The sequence below is a fragment of the Lepus europaeus genome, chromosome 7, assembly GCF_033115175.1.
Source record: "Lepus europaeus isolate LE1 chromosome 7, mLepTim1.pri, whole genome shotgun sequence".
Classification (NCBI taxonomy): domain Eukaryota; kingdom Metazoa; phylum Chordata; class Mammalia; order Lagomorpha; family Leporidae; genus Lepus; species Lepus europaeus.
The window spans coordinates 47,402,671-47,419,433 of NC_084833.1; the positions used below are offsets into that span (position 1 = coordinate 47,402,671).

Consider the following 16,763-nt stretch of genomic DNA (forward strand, 5'->3'; position numbering starts at 1 on the left):
CCTTAAACTCAAGTTGGATCTAAGTCTCTGGTTAATTGAGGCTTCCCCTTAGTTGGCTCTGGATAACCAAAGTTTGGTCTTTTCATAATTAGATCTGTAAGTCATTTGAGAAGCCTTCTTCCACAGGTAGGTTCAGTCTGCATCTGACAGTACATGAAAGAGACTGCAATGTAGGGCCAGACTGCCTGAGTTCAATGCAGCCTTCCTGCTATTAGCAGTATGAGCGTGAACAAGTATTTAGCCATCTGTGCCTCATTTTCCTTGTCTTCATTTATTTATTTTTAAATTTATTTATTTATTTGAATGTCAGAATTACATAGAGAGAAGGAGAGGCAGAAAGAGAGGTCTTCCATCTGTTGGTTCACTCCCCAGATGATCGCAACAGCTAGAGCTGTGCTGATCCAAAGCCAGGAGCCAGGAGCTTCCTCCAGGTCTTCTCACATGGGTGCAGGGGCCCAAGAACTTGAGCCATCTTCTACTGCTTTCCCAGGTTATTGCAGAGAGCTGGATCAGAAGTGGAGCAGCCGAAACTCGAACCGGTGCCCATAGGGGATGCTGGCGCTATAGGCAGTGGCTTTACCCCCTACGCCACAGTGACGGCCCCTGTCTTCATTTATTTTTATAAAGATTTATTTGTTTATATATGAAAGACAGAGTTAGAGAGAGGGAGAGAGAGAGACAGACAGAGACAGAGACAGAGACAGAGACAGAGAGAGATCTTCCATCTGCTTGTTCACTCCCCAAATGGCTGCAACAGTCAGGGCTGGGCCAGGCTGAAGCCAGGAGTCTGGAACTCCATCTAAGTCTTCACATGGCTGCAAGGGCCTGAGGACTTGGGTCATCTTTTGCTGCTTTACCAGGCACATTACCAGGGAGCTGGATTGGAAGTAGAACAGGTGGGACTCAGACCAGAGCCCATATGAGATACCAGTGTCACAGGCAGTGACCCTACCTGCTGGACCACCTTGTCTTTAAAACTGTGCCTACCTCACAGTGTTGTCATGAGGTTAATGGACATGAGGCACATAGAATGGTGCTTAGCTCCCAGTAAGGGATTTCATAATATTGTTATTATCTTATATTTTTGTTTTTAAAAGAGATTTATTTATTTATTTGAAAGGCAGAGTGACAGAGAAGAAAAGAATGAGAGATACTCTGTCTGCTGGTTCACTCCCCAATGGCCTCAACAGCTGGGGCTTGGCCAGGCCAAAATCAGGACCCTGGAACGCTATCTGGGTCACCCACATGGGTAGCAGGGGCCCAAGTACTTGGGCCATCTTCCCCTGCTTTCCCAGGTACATTAGTAAGGAGCTGGATTAGAAGCAGAACAACCGGGACTCAAACTGGTGCTCTGATATGGAATGCCTGGGTCACAGATGTGACTTAGCCTCATGGACCACAGCACTGGTCCCTATCTTATGTTTTTAGCTCAAGTAATTGTTGTCTGCTGGACTTTAGTTCCCCCGTGTGTAAAACTGAGACATTAAAATGGAAAACTAAGTTTATCTCAAGCTCTAATATGTTAGGACTGCAGTTAGGACCCTGCCACTGCTGGGTTTGTGTTGGTGATCTCTGTTCCTGTGTCCTTCTCTCTTCTAGCCTCTGACTCTGGCCTTCTGAACAGGGCCCCTGTGTTTTCCTCTCCTTTCTTGCCTTTTCCTGGCATTCAGAACAGAGTCTGGGTCTTTCCAGAGACTCAGTTCTCTTTTCTGAATTGAGCTAGACTGGCTCAGCTGCCTTGGGTGGCGGTAGTTTGAATCACTACTTCGCAGGCCAAAATGGATGTGCAAAGAAGCAGAACCCAGGATAGCAGAGGAGGAGGCTGCCAGCAGCAGGGGGTGAGGAGTAAAAGGGGCTGGAGTGAGAGAAGGAGCTGGAAGAAAATGTAACAGCAAATGTAAAGCTGCACGTTTTGCAGGCTACCAGATACTTTATATACTCCAGCCTGGGTGTAATTAAGACAAGCTAATCAGATAATCAAAGGCAGTGCCTAGAATGTTACCGTGGCTGCTGCTGTCACTGGACTGGAAGAGGCTGGCTTCCCCTGGGACCAGCACAAACAAGAGGACTGCAAGGAATCTAAACACAAGCCCAAAGTCCAGATGAAAGGATGGCTGGAGCTAACAGAGCTGCTGGCTGAGCTGACATCAGCAGTCTGGGGCTGTAGAGAGGGCGGAGACTCTGCAGGCAGACAACCTGGTTCAGACCGGCTCCGTCTCCGTGTGAGCTTCCAGTTCCGCCCACTCCCCACCACCTATGTAATGGGGTTAGTAATTTCGCCTTGCAGGATCATCGTGGAGGTTAGGTGAAAGGGTGTTTGTGAAATGCCCAGCATGTGTATATTCCGTTTGTTTTTCATTTCCCTTGGACAGAGTAGGGGACAGGATCCTTGTTTGTTGGTGTAACTGTTGTAGTGAAGGATTTCTTTATTGAGAGGGAGAAATGATGACATTCTGGAAAGGTGTGTCCAGCATTACCCAAGGGAGGGAGCCATAGAGGCAGTGGGAGAATGGGGCATCCTGGTGACCTCCTGGAGGACTGACCTGTTGTTTTCCACTTTGTCCCCAGTGCCTAGGGCCAAGCTCACAGTCTGCTGAATGAACGGTGCCAGGGTCAGGAAGGGTGGACCAAGCGCAGGACTCTGCACGTCTCCCCCCTGGAGCTGGGAGCAGAGACTCCCTGCCCCTGGAGGCGCGAAGCCCACAGCGGTGCCCCCACAGCGTACAAGCTTTACAACAAGAAGCTGCCTGTTAACCCTGGCAGGAGGCCAGCGAGAGGCAGTCAAGCTGGAGGAGAAGAGTCCCTGCCAGCTCAAAGCTCTGTTTCTCCCAGGCAGCTCCTCCCCTGAATCTTACTGCCATTGCCCACGTTAGAGGGGTTTCCCTGCCTGCAGTCTCACTCTCTAAGCTCTGTCTTAGGGGATGGGCTCAACTCCACAAAGTAGATTTATTGTACCAGTGTTATAGAGAAGAACATTGAGACTCAGAGGTGAAAACTGAGAGTCAAATGGGTGAAAAGGGTTGCTTAGGGATAAGCAGCTGTAAGCAGTAGAGCTGTCTGCCTGACCCCCAAGACTCTCCCATTCTAGCGTACTTTGTGGCCTGGAGAAGTAAGTAGTGGTTAAGAGCACAGGCACTGAAGTCAGATTGCCTGGATTCGAATTCTGCCTCCTGCACTTATGAGCTGTGCAACCTTATGTAAGTGCCTTAAACTCTCTGAGTCTTGATCATCTCATTTGAGACATATTATTGACCTCAGGGTTGTTATGTAAAGTGCTAAGAACAGTGCCTGGCACAGAAGTAAAGGCTCAATAAATGTCAGCTGCTGTTGTTATTATTGCATTAAAACCTCAAGGAAGGAATTGTAATCTGACCACAAGAAGGCCCGAGGCCCAGTGGGAATCTCAGGAGCTAGACAGGGAAGGCTGTCAGGGTCCCAGGCAAGATCTTGACATAGCTGCAGAATGGATGTGGCAACTGGAGCCTGAGGGGTCTGGACATCTTGACAGCTCGGGGAACAGCACTAGACCAGATTTGTTCTGGGTCAGACTTCTGTCGTCCACCGCTCTGGAGTGGGACTCGGGCCCCGTGTGCTGCAGCCTGGGGTTCACCCCACAGCAGCCACATTACTGTGTCCTCCAAGGATGGAAATTTTACTCTGCTACTTCATTAGCTTCTAGGTTTCCTCCCCAAGCCCCACTTCTTCTGCAGTGTGGTTTAGTTCTTCCCTCAGTTTCTCGGGTGAGTTTCTCTCGTCAGGACTAGTGTTTGCTGTCAGGCATTCAATGGCTAGACTGCATGACGAGGTGGTATGAGCTCCTGCTTAACACTCGGGAAGAGCTGCTGGGTCTGGACAGAGCAAAACTCAGGTGCCAACCAGGAAGGAGAGAGCTGATGCCATTGGCCAGGGCTGGTTTGGCCACTGCTCCATGTGCCCTGTACAGTCACTCTGCTTCACAGAGCCTCATCCCCATCTTGTGATACCCACCACCGGAAGTTGTTCTTCCCAGTGGCACGTCTGTCCTGCTCTGTGCCTGCTGCCTCATAGGTGCTCAGCAGGTGCTTGCTTGCTTGGCTCGTTCAGCAGTCTGTTTCCTTCCTTTCCTCTCAGGATTGCCTTCCACATCTGACAGAGCTTGGCGGCTGGCTTCCATTCGTGGACGTCTGCTGAGGTCAGCAGCAATGTGCTAAGGGCCCCCTGGAGCAGGCGCTTCTGGATTCTACTGTAACTCCAGGTCCCTCACCTCCATGTCGGCCTGAATTGTCTCCAGCTGTTTTGCTTCCCCCAGAAGCAGCTTATTTTGGCTTGAAAGGGCAATTTGTTTGCCTTCTCTCCTGATGTACAGTTATTCAGTCTTTCCTTCCTGCAGAGAAAAAAGAGCTGACTATGTTTCCTCTCTCTCTGCTCCACACAGACCCTTGGAAGGATTTTATTGGTGGCCTTTTCCCGGAGCACTCAGGCTTGCCAGGCAGGCATTATGAAAGGGTTGGATGTTGGCAGGGAAGTGTGGTGCCTCCTCCTCCTCTTCTGAGCAAAGCCAGTTCTTTTACTAAATGGGAGCAATAATTTATGCACAGATTTTTTTTTTTATTTCACTGATGATTTCCAATTGTTGAGCTTTTGTGCCTTTTTAATACATATGGCAGAACATCTGACCTTGGCCTGCAACCCATTGAACAGGGTCCTGTAAGAATTAAATATAGAGAAAAATTTAATAGTGAGAAATAACTCTATATGTAGCACTGGCTGTTCTTCTGAGAGGCTGTTCTGTACCTTCAAACTCTAGGGCCTGTAGTGAGCTTAGAGGCAGGTACAGACTTGTTTGTTCCAATGCACAGTGTAACAGGCTGAATGTAAACGCTTGAACTGTATCATCCTGTTTAAGTTTTGTAGCAAATCGGTGATTGGCACTTTTTATTGTTCATCCCATTTTCTAGATAAGGGAAGATGAAGTTTAGGGTGAGCGATTTACCTCACCCATGTTACACCTCTCAGAGGACTGTCTGTGCTGACTGTTGAACTCAGGCGTCCAACTTTAGATCCTGCGGCTGCTACCCTTTGACGTCCAGCCTGTTTCTAAGGCACCAGATAAGAGGATCTCACCTCTTTCAACATTTAGCTCCCCTTCATACTGACCAGTTCTATACATCCAGCCTAAATCTCTTCTGCTTCAAACTAAGCCACTCCCTGCATGACAGCCAGATAAAACTGTGCGATTCACGACATTATTTTAGAAAGCCGCACCTTTAAGGATGATTCTTCCTCCTTCCATTGCCCTTTTCTACTTAAATAAGTCAATTTACCTATTTAATATTTGAGTAATCAGTATATGTACATATTTAAAACTTAAAGCATAAAAATATTTAAAATGAAAAACCTCCCTCCTACGTATGTCCCATCTTTCCACTTCCACTCCATGTGCAGCTAGTGCCTTCTATTCATTTCTTCCGTATCCTTCTAGTTATTTTCTGCATATTTAAGTAGATACTAAACCATGTTTTTATCCCTCTTTTTATGTAAATGGTAGCATACCAAATATACTTTTCAGTGTTTGATTTTTTTTTTCTCAGCAATTTATCTGGGAGCTCCTCCTGTGCCAGTATGAAAACCTCCCCACTTCTTTTTTATAGCTACATTATATTCCCATATTCCTGTTTACCTTATTTGTTTAATAAGTGCCGTGTTCATAGACATTTAGATCATTTCCATTTCCAGTCCTTTGCTATTATAAGCAATGTTGTTGTGAATAACTGTATATATGTGATTTCATGTGTGAAAGACTGTAGCTTAAAGATGAATTCCTAGAAGTGAAATTCTGTATTGAAGAATGAAAGTATTTGTAGCATTGCAAGATACTGAAAAATGGGCCTACACAGGGGTTATACCACTTTTCACTGCCACAGCCACACGTAAGTGCCTATTTCTTGCAGCTTTCAAGAGTATGTCTAAAAAAAAAAAACTTTTGGATATTTCCCAATCTGATAGGTGGACAACTACTCAGGGTACTTTTTGTTTGTCTTATTTTTATTTTTTAAAAAGAAGTGTAACATGCTCATGTGTTTATATGTATTTCTCAGAATGCATAGAAACTGAATTAAAAGATTTATTTTGGTAAGAAAAATTTCTGAAATCCATGCATAATTTTTTCATAATATGCATTTCTATGGATTTTTAAAGACCATTTGAATAGTAAAGTACACAAATATTTTATAACTTTTTTCTTTATTTGAAAGAGAGAAAGAGAGGAGCCGGCACTGTGGCTCAGTGGGTTAACGCCCTAGCCTGAAGCGCTAGACCCAGCTGCTTGTCTTCCGATCCAGCTCTCTGCTGTGGCCTGGGAAAGCAGTAGAAGATGGCCCAAGTCCTTGGGCCCCTGAACCCACGTGGAAGACCCAGAAGAAGCTCCTGGCTCCTGGCTTCGGACTGGCGCAGTTCCAGCCGTTGCTGCCAACTGGGGAGTGAACCATCGGATGGAAGACCTCTCTCTCTCTCTCTGCCTCTCCTCTCTCTGTGTAACTCTGACTTTCAAATAAATAAATAAATCTTTAAAAAAAAAAAGAGAGAGAAAGAGAGACAGAGAGTGCTGTCATATGCTGGTTCACTGCTCAAATACCTCTGACAGCTAGAGCTGGGCCAGGGCTAAAGCTGGGAGGCAGAAGCTCAATCCCGGTCTCCCATGTGGGTGGCAGGAACTTGATTACTTGAGTCATCACCACTGTCTCCCAGGGTCTGCATTAACAGGAAGCTGGAGTCAGGAGCAGAACTGCATACTCAACTTAGGCACTCAGATGTATGGGATGTGGATGTCATAACCACTGGGCCATATGCCTGCCCTATAATGTGCATAAATCTTAAGGGCTCAAACTGATGAATTTGTGCATATATATATAATATATAGATAGATAGATAGATAGATAGGTAAGGAAACACCACACCCCACCCAGAGTAAGTTCAGAACATTTCCAGCACCCCAGAAGACTACCCCAAGCCCCATCTCGGTCAAGAACCTACCCCAGAGGCAACTACTGTTCTGGCTTCTACCATGGAGGATGAAGTATGCCTGCTTTTGAACTTCACATAATTGGTGACATGTAGTGTGTACTCTTTTGTTTGACTTCCTTTTTTCAGTCTATAAGAGTCATCAGTGTTGTGTGGAGCAATAGTTTGCTTTTGGCTTGGTAATATTCCACTCTTATAATATAGCACAACTTAACCATTTAACTATTGAACAGCTTGATTGTTTCTGGTTTGGAGCTTGTAAATAAAGGTGCTATGAACATTCTTAGCTGTGCCTTTTGGTGGCCGTATTTTTTTTCTCTTGGGTGCATAACTGAAAGCAGGATTTGAGATACTGCTCAATAGTTTTCTGATAGTTGTACCAATGTATACCCCACAGACAATATATAAGGATACTTTAGAAAATTTTTAAAAATGAGATTAAAAGATAAGTTTATTTTGGTGCAAAAAAGTGTGAAACCCATGCATAGTTTTTTTTTCAGAATACACATGTTCTGTGAACTTTTTGAAGGCCGCTTGATGAGATTTCCACTTGTTCCATATCTTTGCCAGATATTTTCAGTCTTATAGATTTAGGTCACACTAATGAATGTGCAATATGCAATTTTACTGATTTGAATTTACATTTCTCTCATAACAAAGATGTGGAGCACCTTTTTTTCCACTTGAGTAGCTTTTTTGGGGTCAAATCCAAAGATATAAAGTCTTCACTCATTGTTTTAGAGGGGGTTTTATCTATGGTTTTGTTAGTGATTTGTAAGCATTCTTTACATCTGAGAGGTTCCAGTCCTATATTGCCTATGTGAATTGTAAACATCTCCTGCTAGTCAACTGCTCACTCTTTTGCTTTCTTAATGTCTTTTGATGAATAGATGCTCTTAATTTTAATGAAGTCCAGTTTATTATCTTTCCTATAATGGTTTCAGGGATTTGCATCCTATTGAAGACATTTTTACCCACTCCAAGATCATGAAAATATTACCCTAAGTTTTCTTTGTGAAACTTTATTATTATTTTGTCTTTTACATTTAGACCTAAAATCTATCTCAAATTAGTTTATTTTTTTTTTAAGATTTTTTTTTTTTTTTTTACTTGAGAGGTGGATTACAGACAGAGGGGTGAGGGAACTTCCTCTGGGTCTTCTGCACGGGTGCAGAGGCCCAAGCACGTGGGCCATCTTCCATTGCTTTCTCAGGCCACAAGCAGAGAGATGGATCAGAAGAGGAGCAGCCAGGACATGAACTGGTACCCATGTAGGTTGCGGGCATTGCAGGTGGAGGCTTAGCCTATTGTGCCACAGCGCCAGCCCAAATTAGTTTATTTTAAAACATTATTTCAGAATCACTTATTGAAAAGTTCATCCTTTCTTCCACCTTCGTTATAAACCAGGAGATTGTGAGTGGCTTTTGGATTTTTTCTTCTTCATTAATTTGTTTTTCTAATCATATTTTCCAATTGTACTACACTAGCTCAGTTGCTATAGTTTATAATAAATCTAGATGTCTAGTATCATAAGCCCTCCTACTTTATTCCTCTTTAAGATTATTGTTGCCTTTCTAATCTAATTTTAGTTATTATAAATGAAGTTGATTATCTTCCTATGTACAAGAGCCATTTGCGTTTTTTAAAAGATCCATTTATTTTCTTGAAAGGCAGAGGTACAGAGAGAGGGAAAGAGACAGAGAAATCTTCCATCCACTGGTTCATTCCCCAAATGGCTGCAATTGCCAGGGTTGGGCCAGACTGAAGCCAGGAGCCAGGAGCTTCACCTGAGTCTCCCCTGTAGGTGGCAAGGGGCCCAAACACTTGAGCTATCTTCCACTGTTTTCCCAGGCTCATTAGCAGGGAGCTGTATCAGAAGTGGCGCAGCCAGGACAAGAACTGGCACCCATATGGGATGCCAGTATCACAGGTGGCAGCTTAACCCACTGTACCACAACTCTGGCTCCTGTATTTTTTTTTTATGAAAGGCTTTTTCATACCTATATTATTTCATTTTTAAAGAAGATTTATTTATTTATTTGGAATTCAGAGTTAGACACAAAGAGAAGGAGAGGCAGAGAGAGAGAGAGGTCTTCCATTTGCTAGTTCACTCCCCAATTGGCCACAACAGCCGGAGCTGTGCCAATCAGGAGCCAGGAGCTTCCTCCAGGTCTCCCATGTGGGTGCAGTGGCCTAAGGACTTGGGCCATCTTTTACTTTCCCAGGCCATAGCAGAGAGCTGGATCAGAAGTGGAACAGCTGGGACTCAAACTGGTGCCCATATGGGATGCCGGCACTGCAGGTGGCAGCTTTGCCTGCTACACCATAGCGCCGGCCCCAATTATTTCATTTTACATTGCTACTGCAACAAATTACCACAAAATTACTTGATTAAAATGACACAAATGTATTACCTTAGAGGATGAGGTCAGAAGTCTAAAATGGGTTTCACTGGACTAAAGTCGGTGTTGGCAGACTTCACTCCTTGTTAGAGGCTCTGGGCAGAGTTCATTTTCTTACCCTCTCCAGCCTCTAGAAGCCACCTGTATTCTTTGCTACATGGCCCCTTCCATCTTCCAAGCCAGCGATGGTTTGTGAGCCTTTCTCTTGCTGCACAACTGACACTGACTCTTCCACTGTCTTCTCTCACATTTGAGGATCCTTGTGATTACACTAGATGCACTTGGATAATCCAGTATAATCTCTCCATTTTAATGTGAGCTAATTGGCATCCTTAATTCCACCTGCTCACGCAGTTCACCTTTGCCATAAAACATGACATATTCACAGGCTCCAGGAATTAGGACATAGGCATCTTTGGGAGACCATTATTCTTCCTGCCATAGTATACTTTGTCCTTGTTTTGTGGTCTGAATGTTTGTTTCCCACTGAAATTCATATATTTAAACTTAATCTCCCTTTGGCCTTTGGGAGGTATTAGGTCATGAGGGCTTTGCCTACCTGAATGGTATTGGTTCCCTTGTGATAGAGGCCTGCGGATGCTTGTTTGCTCCTTTCACTATGTGAGGGACACAAAGAAGCCACTGTGTTTGAAGAACAGGCCCTCACCAGACACCAGATCTGCTGGCTTTTGCTTTTTCTTATGATATTTTTGTTTTATTTTGTCCTTATTGTTTTTGCCATGCAACTTTTTCTTTGTAGATCAAATCTATCAGTCTTTTTTAATATAAAGATTTATTGACTTATTTGAAAATCAGAGTCACACAGAGAGAGGAGAGGCAGAGAGAGAGAGAGGTCTTCCATCCGATGGTTCACTCCCCAGTTGACCGCAACAGCCGGAGCTGTGCTGATCCGAAGCCGGAGCCAGGAGTTTCTTCCAGGTCTCCCACATGGGTGCAGGGGCCCAAGGACCTGGGCCATCTTCCACTGCTTTTCCAGGCCACAGCAGAGAGCCGGATCGGAAGTGGAGCAGCCAGGACTCGAACTGGCACCCACATGGGATGCTGGCACTTCAGGCCAGGGCGTTAACCAGCTGTGCGACAGCATTGGCCCCAAATCTATCAGTCTTTTTGTGTGACTTCTGAATTGTAAGTCAAAGAAACCCTTCCTACTCCAAAGTATAAAAGGTTTTCCTCATATTTCATTCTAGGACTTCTATGGTTTTATTTTTTTTTAACACATAAATCTTTGATCCTTTTGGAATTTAGCCTGGTATATAGTGTCAGGTGTGGATTCAACTTCATTATTTTTCCAGATGGCTGCTTAATTATCTCAATATTGTTGATTGAATTATTTGGCTGTCTTCCTGTGTCCCGTTGCTACCAGAGGAGCCCTAAGGCATCAAGAGAGGAAGTGACTTAACCCAAAATTGCACAGTGAGTCAGTGGCAGAGCTGAGACTAGAGTTCAGGTCCAGCTCATGCTGCTCAGACAGGTGCTGGGGGCTGGTTCTCAAGCAGTTGCCTGGACTATTTGCCAGGCAGAGCAGCCTCTTTTAATTCTATCCCATTGATCTTTCCAGGTCCTGCCTCCCTCAGCTCTGGGACCGACTGTATCTTCTTACCTGGTCACTTGATATCCCATAGTTTTCTCTCCACTAGTCCAGAAGCATAGCTAAATCTTTTGCATTCAGAAGAGATGTTTCATAATAAACACAGAGATCTGTTTACAAAATTTGGTTATTATTTAAGTCACATTTCTGTTGAGTCATGTTTTCAAGGCATAGCCTCATATCCCAAGGTGTACCTTTTTGGCTCCCAATAAAGATAGATTTTTTTTCACGATTATTCCTTAAAAAGCAACATTTATCGCACTCCACAGGAGTTGTCTGTGACATCACAGGGTGAGGATGCCAGGCTGTCGAGGAGGCTCTTCTACTTGCTAAATGACTCACTCTGTCATGCTAGTTGTTTCAAGTACACAAGTGACCACTATGTTAGCTTGATGCTTTCCTTGTTCTAGGTTGCTTACACTAGCAGAAACTATCGTTTGATCCACTGGACTTGTTCAAAAATACTCAAGAGGCTTGGAGCTTTGTAGAAGTCAATGTAACTAAAGTGAACTCAAGATGAAAAATTCAGAGTTAGAATAAGCTAGAGGCAACCTTCTGCAGTTGAGGGCTAAACTCTGGTCCCAACTCCGTCAGCCACTATCTCTGTGTGATCCTAGGCAGTTACTGTCTGTGAGACCTTAGGATCTGCACTAGACAATTCTTAAGTCTGTTGCATTTGTCAAAGTCTGTCCTTGAGGTAGGCATTTAGCCTACTGGTTAGATTGCCTGGATCCCATAACTAAATGCCCGGGTTCAATTCCTGGTCTCAGTTCCTGCTAATACAGGCAGCAATGATACCTCAAGTAATTGGGTTCCTGGCCCACCCACATGGGAAACCTGAGTTGAGTTCCTGGCTCCTGGCTTTGACTTGGCCCAGCCCCAAGCATTGCCTGCATTTGAGGAGTGAACCTGAAGATAAGATTCCCTCTCTCTCTCTCTCTCTCTCTCTGTCCTCATGACCGTACACTGTGTTGTGTATCTTAATAGACCTGAATTGTCTCTACTTGTCTTGCATGCAGTAGATGCCTCATGTGTTTGTTATGTGCTGAATGATTATTATGTGCAATGCTGTCCTCATTCCCTCCCTTCAGCTTACTAGTGGCTGCCAGTGTGCCTGGTAGCATTGTGGGTGCTGTGAGGGAATGCATTTATGGTTGTCACCTCATGGAGATCATATCTAATGGGAGAGAGCTATGAGTTCAATCTGACACATAGTATGCATTTAAATACTGAATGAATAAATATAAAGTAGACACTGATGGGAGTTAGAAGAAAGAGTGAAGAGGAAGGAATGATTAATTTGGGAAATCCTCATGGAACAGATGACTTCTGAGCAGAAGGGCAAAGAACAGCATTCTGTGCCATGGGGTCAACATGAGCAGAGGTAAGGAAGGCTTTAAAGTGTGAATCATGAGTGAGGGACAAATGTTAACCAGCAAGACAGCTTAGGGTCATATGGGGCCAAGTCTCCAATAATAAGCTAAAGGGCATTGACAGTGTGGGGCTATTATGGGTTATTTAGGAAGATATTTCACAAGTCGACAATTTTAACAAAAGATACAACATTTATTTTTTAAAAGAGAATGCCTTTTATAGAATACAGGTAAAGTGACAGTAGTTGAGTGCCTACTAAATGCTGGCACCATTCTAAGAATTTAACATATGACATTTCATTCAGTCATCACCATGCTAGGTAGAAAGTGGATAAGAGTTGTCCCTGTTTTCCAGATGACAAAATGGAGACTTAAAGAAATGGAGCCCAGGATTCAAATTAACACATGCTGCACGTTGCCCTCATTGTGCTTTTCCTTCCAGAGGTTAGAAATCAGTCAATTAGCATATCAAGCAGCATCAGCTGAGCTTTTAGTATACCTGTGACCTTGGAGGACAGGAGAAGGCCACAGCAGAGCTAGCAGTACTGATAGTACTTGTCTGGAGCGGCAGAGGCTAGGCTCTGTCCATGTGTGTATCCTCAGAGCATAGCGCCAGGGGACCAACTGGGTGGCATTGGGCAGCTTTGACAGAGGCCAAGCAGTCTGGCTCATGAAACTGCTCTGTCCTTCCTTAGAAGCAAGCTCCCCCGAGCCTGGGCGGCACAGTCATCTCTCTCTCTCTCTGAACTCCAAGGCCCCCAGTGCTGCCCTCAACTCCCACAGGCCTCAGCTTGCACAGTACCCCTCTCTACCACTTGCCCTATGGCTGCTGTTCCTGCTTCCTCTTATCTCTTCCTCCTGGGTGCACCTAAAGCCCTGGAATGCAGAACAGCTGCAACTATTCACTTCAAAGTGCTCTCTCTGGGCGGGGCTTCAGGAACATTCTATTTGGCATTCACGGATGTATCCATTCATTAAGAATGTGTGCCCTGTAGTAGAAAGAGCACTGACCAGGTCAAGAGACCGAGAACTAACTAGACAAGCTGCAATCACCACTGGCTGGTCACTTCCTTCTCTGAGCCTTCTTTTCTTTATGAATAAAACCAGAGAATTGTATAAGGTAATAGTCAAGGTGTCTTCAGCTCTCACACTTTCTGAGACTGTTCTGTGCATCCGTAAATTCACACCTTCACCCTCACATGGGGTTAGGAATGCTTTTCAAAAGAGATGATGTTGGGGGCAGGCGCTGTGGCATAGCAGGTAAAGCTGCCGCCTACAGTGCTAGCATCCCATATGGGTGCTGCTGGTTCGGGTCCCAACCACTCCACTTTTTTTTTTTTTTTAAAGATTTATTTATTTATTTGAAAGTCAGAGTTACACAGAAAGAAGGAGAGGCAGAGAGAGTGAGACAGAGAGAGAGAGAGAGAGAGAGAGAGAGGTCTTCCATCCGCTGGTTCACTCCCCAGTTGGCTGCAACGGCTGGAGCTGTGTGGATCTGAAGCCAGGAGCCAAGAGCTTCCTCTGGGTCTCCCACATGGGCACAGGGGCCCAAGGACCTGGGCCATCTTGCACTGCTTTCCCAGGCCATAGCAGAGAGCTGGATCAGAAGTGAAGCAGCCAGGACTTGAACTGGTGCCCATATAGAATGCTGGCACTGCAGGCGGCAGCTTTATCTGCTATGCCACAGCACCAGCCCCCCTCCTCCACTTCTGATCCAGCTCTGTGCTATGGCCTGGGGAAACAGTAGAAGATGGCCAAAATCCTTAGGCCCCTGCACCTACATGGAAGACCTGGAGGAAGCTCCTGGCTCCTGGCTTTGGATTGGCATAGCTCTGGCAGTTGCAGCCAACTGAGGAGTGAACCAGTGGATGGAAGACCTCTCTCTCTCTTTCTCTGCCTCTGCCTTTCAAATATATAAATAAGAGAGAGAGAGAGAGAGATAGGGAGGGAGGATGTTGGAGGTAGGATGAGTAGGAGGAAGAGAAAGGCTTTCCAGGAAGTGGGATCTTACGGACAAAAGCATGGAGAAGGCATGGCAAATTGGAGAAAATGAAGGTATCAGGATGGGAGCAGAGCAGTGGGAGAGCAAAGCTTCAGGGATGTCTGTGGCTAGATGCTGAAGACCTTGAACATTAGACTAAGCAGCTGGGACTTCACCCTGTGGGATAATGGTGCAGAAAGGGTTTCAAAGCACAGGAATGACTTAATGTAATCTATTTTCAGAAGCTAGTGACTGTTCAATGAGGAATCCGGGAGGAATGGCAGTGGGTTTGATCTTGTGGCTTTGTAAGATACTAATTTGGTACATGTGTGCTTTTCATCTGAGACCTGAAAGATGCTATTGACTTTCTGACCCTTAGCACAGTGGACATCATAATTTAGAAGTCTGATTGCAGCTTCAGCATCCTTATCAGAATCCTTGGCCCAGATTTTTCCTCATTGTACTTGCAACTCCAGGCCCTGCCCCAGGCTAGTGTGTTCCTCTTCCCATGTCAGCCAAGCCAATAGGCTTATTTGGTCAGGAAGCTCCACAGTGTAGTCCTAGAGTGGCCTGCCTGCCTATGACAGAAGCCCCTTGTATGTGATCACTGTTGTATATGAGGAGCTTCCACTCATCACCTCCTTTTATTCCCGCAGTAACTCTGAAGTTCCCAGGGAAGGGACAATGTCTATTGTATAAGTGACGAAACAGACTGCCAGGGTCGCATGATCTGCCCCAAGCAGCATAATACAGTGTAAGTGGCGTGAGGCCTCGGAGTTGGGAAGTCACGGGTTTCATTTCCAGCTCTGCTGCTCGGTATCTGTGTGGCCATGGGCAAGGTTTCTTATCTCTGAAGATGGAGGTAATGATCAGTTCTGTAAGTGCTTGGCATTGGAGCGAATTACGTAGTTTATGGAACAGCTCGTGGCCCAGAGTCGGTTCTCGGCGTGTCTGTTTCGGATTCTTCTGACTCACTTCAGTGCTCTTTCTGGTGTTTCACTTTGCTTCCCACGTGGCCCATTTTGCCATCTCTTGCTTCTCTATTCTACAGTCAACATCACAATTTACACAGTACAGGGCTGGGCCGTGTGGATGGGATGAAAGGGCATGTGACACTGCGCCTGCCTGCACCTTGCTTGTTGCCTGATTGTTCAGTCTCGTTGGGACAGGTGGACTCTGGTCTTTGCTCTTGAAACAGACCTGAGAGAGATCCAGCCATTAGCTGCAGTCCTGATCAGCTCCTCTTCCTCCCGAGGGGACTGTGTGCGAAGTGCCAGGCTGAGATTTTACAATAGCTCACTGTCTCCCTGAGCTGTTACACCGTGTATCTGCACGTCTCACATACGCTTATGATGCATCGCCCTGTCTTACAAGTGAGAAAGATGAGGTTCAGAAAAGTTGGACATCTTCTTGTCTTCAGATCTGACAGTTAGCGTTCAGTGGGACCAGGATTTGAACCAGGTTATCTGACTCTAGCATGCAACTTTTTTATTAGATTACTTTTTATTTATTACAGAAGAGTATATGAGCATAATTAAATGGTAAAAAATAAGATAAAAGGGTTCATTATGGTAGTTTGTGCCTTAGTTTTTCCTATTCCCTGGTCCCATTTACAGAGGCAACCATTTTGAATTATTTTCAGGTACCTACCTCTGTATTTCTAAATCAAATGCTTATTTACAGTATCAATTTTAATAAAATACACTTTATCTATTGATTTCTTAATATAAATAAAATTTAATTATACTACCACCTCCATTTCCTCTCCCTCCATTTTCCCAACTATAATTAAATCTTGATTCCATTATTGTGGCCAGTGTGAAAACTCTTCTCACTCCTAAGCCAACTAATGTAGCATACTACATCTGGAAAACATTTCCTGATCCTCTTTTTAATTTTGTCAAATACATCAACGCTTCCATCAGTCTCTCCACCCCACTCTGGAGCTCCGCCCTCCTGTCCCAGCCTGAAATGGTTATTCTTGACGTGCACAGTCACTGGCCTGGTGGTTTCTGCTTGCCACTCCCCCGTGTTAAGTCCCTCTTCCCTACCTTCCTCCTCCTTTAGGTTTGTCTCCTTTTCGAGGAGCACATGTTTTAGTATTTTCCTGAGAAAGTAGGTAAAGATAAATTTTTTTTGATTCCTTGAGTTTCTGAAAATATATTTACCCTGTTTCCATACCTGATTGATAGTTTAGCTGGGTAAGATACTAGCTCGAAAATCCTCCTTCCTTTCCTTCTGAGTTTTGGAGGCATTTTCTGTTGTCCTCTGGTTTCTAAAGTTACTGCTGAGATGTCCCCTGCTCCCTCTGATTCCTTTTCTTCTGCGTGTGTCCGGGTTTTTTCCTCTTCCTTCTTTGAAACTTTTAGGAACTTCTCTTTATCTTCAGTGCTCTGAAA

At 44.8% G+C, this 16,763-nt stretch overlaps 1 protein-coding gene across 4 annotated transcripts in view; it reads left to right on the forward strand.

The window, feature by feature from the left end:
* SERGEF (secretion regulating guanine nucleotide exchange factor) overlaps positions 1 to 16,763 on the forward strand; it is a 245,340-nt gene that overhangs the window by 156,132 nt on the left and 72,445 nt on the right. The gene's annotated exons all lie outside the window — the stretch shown is intronic.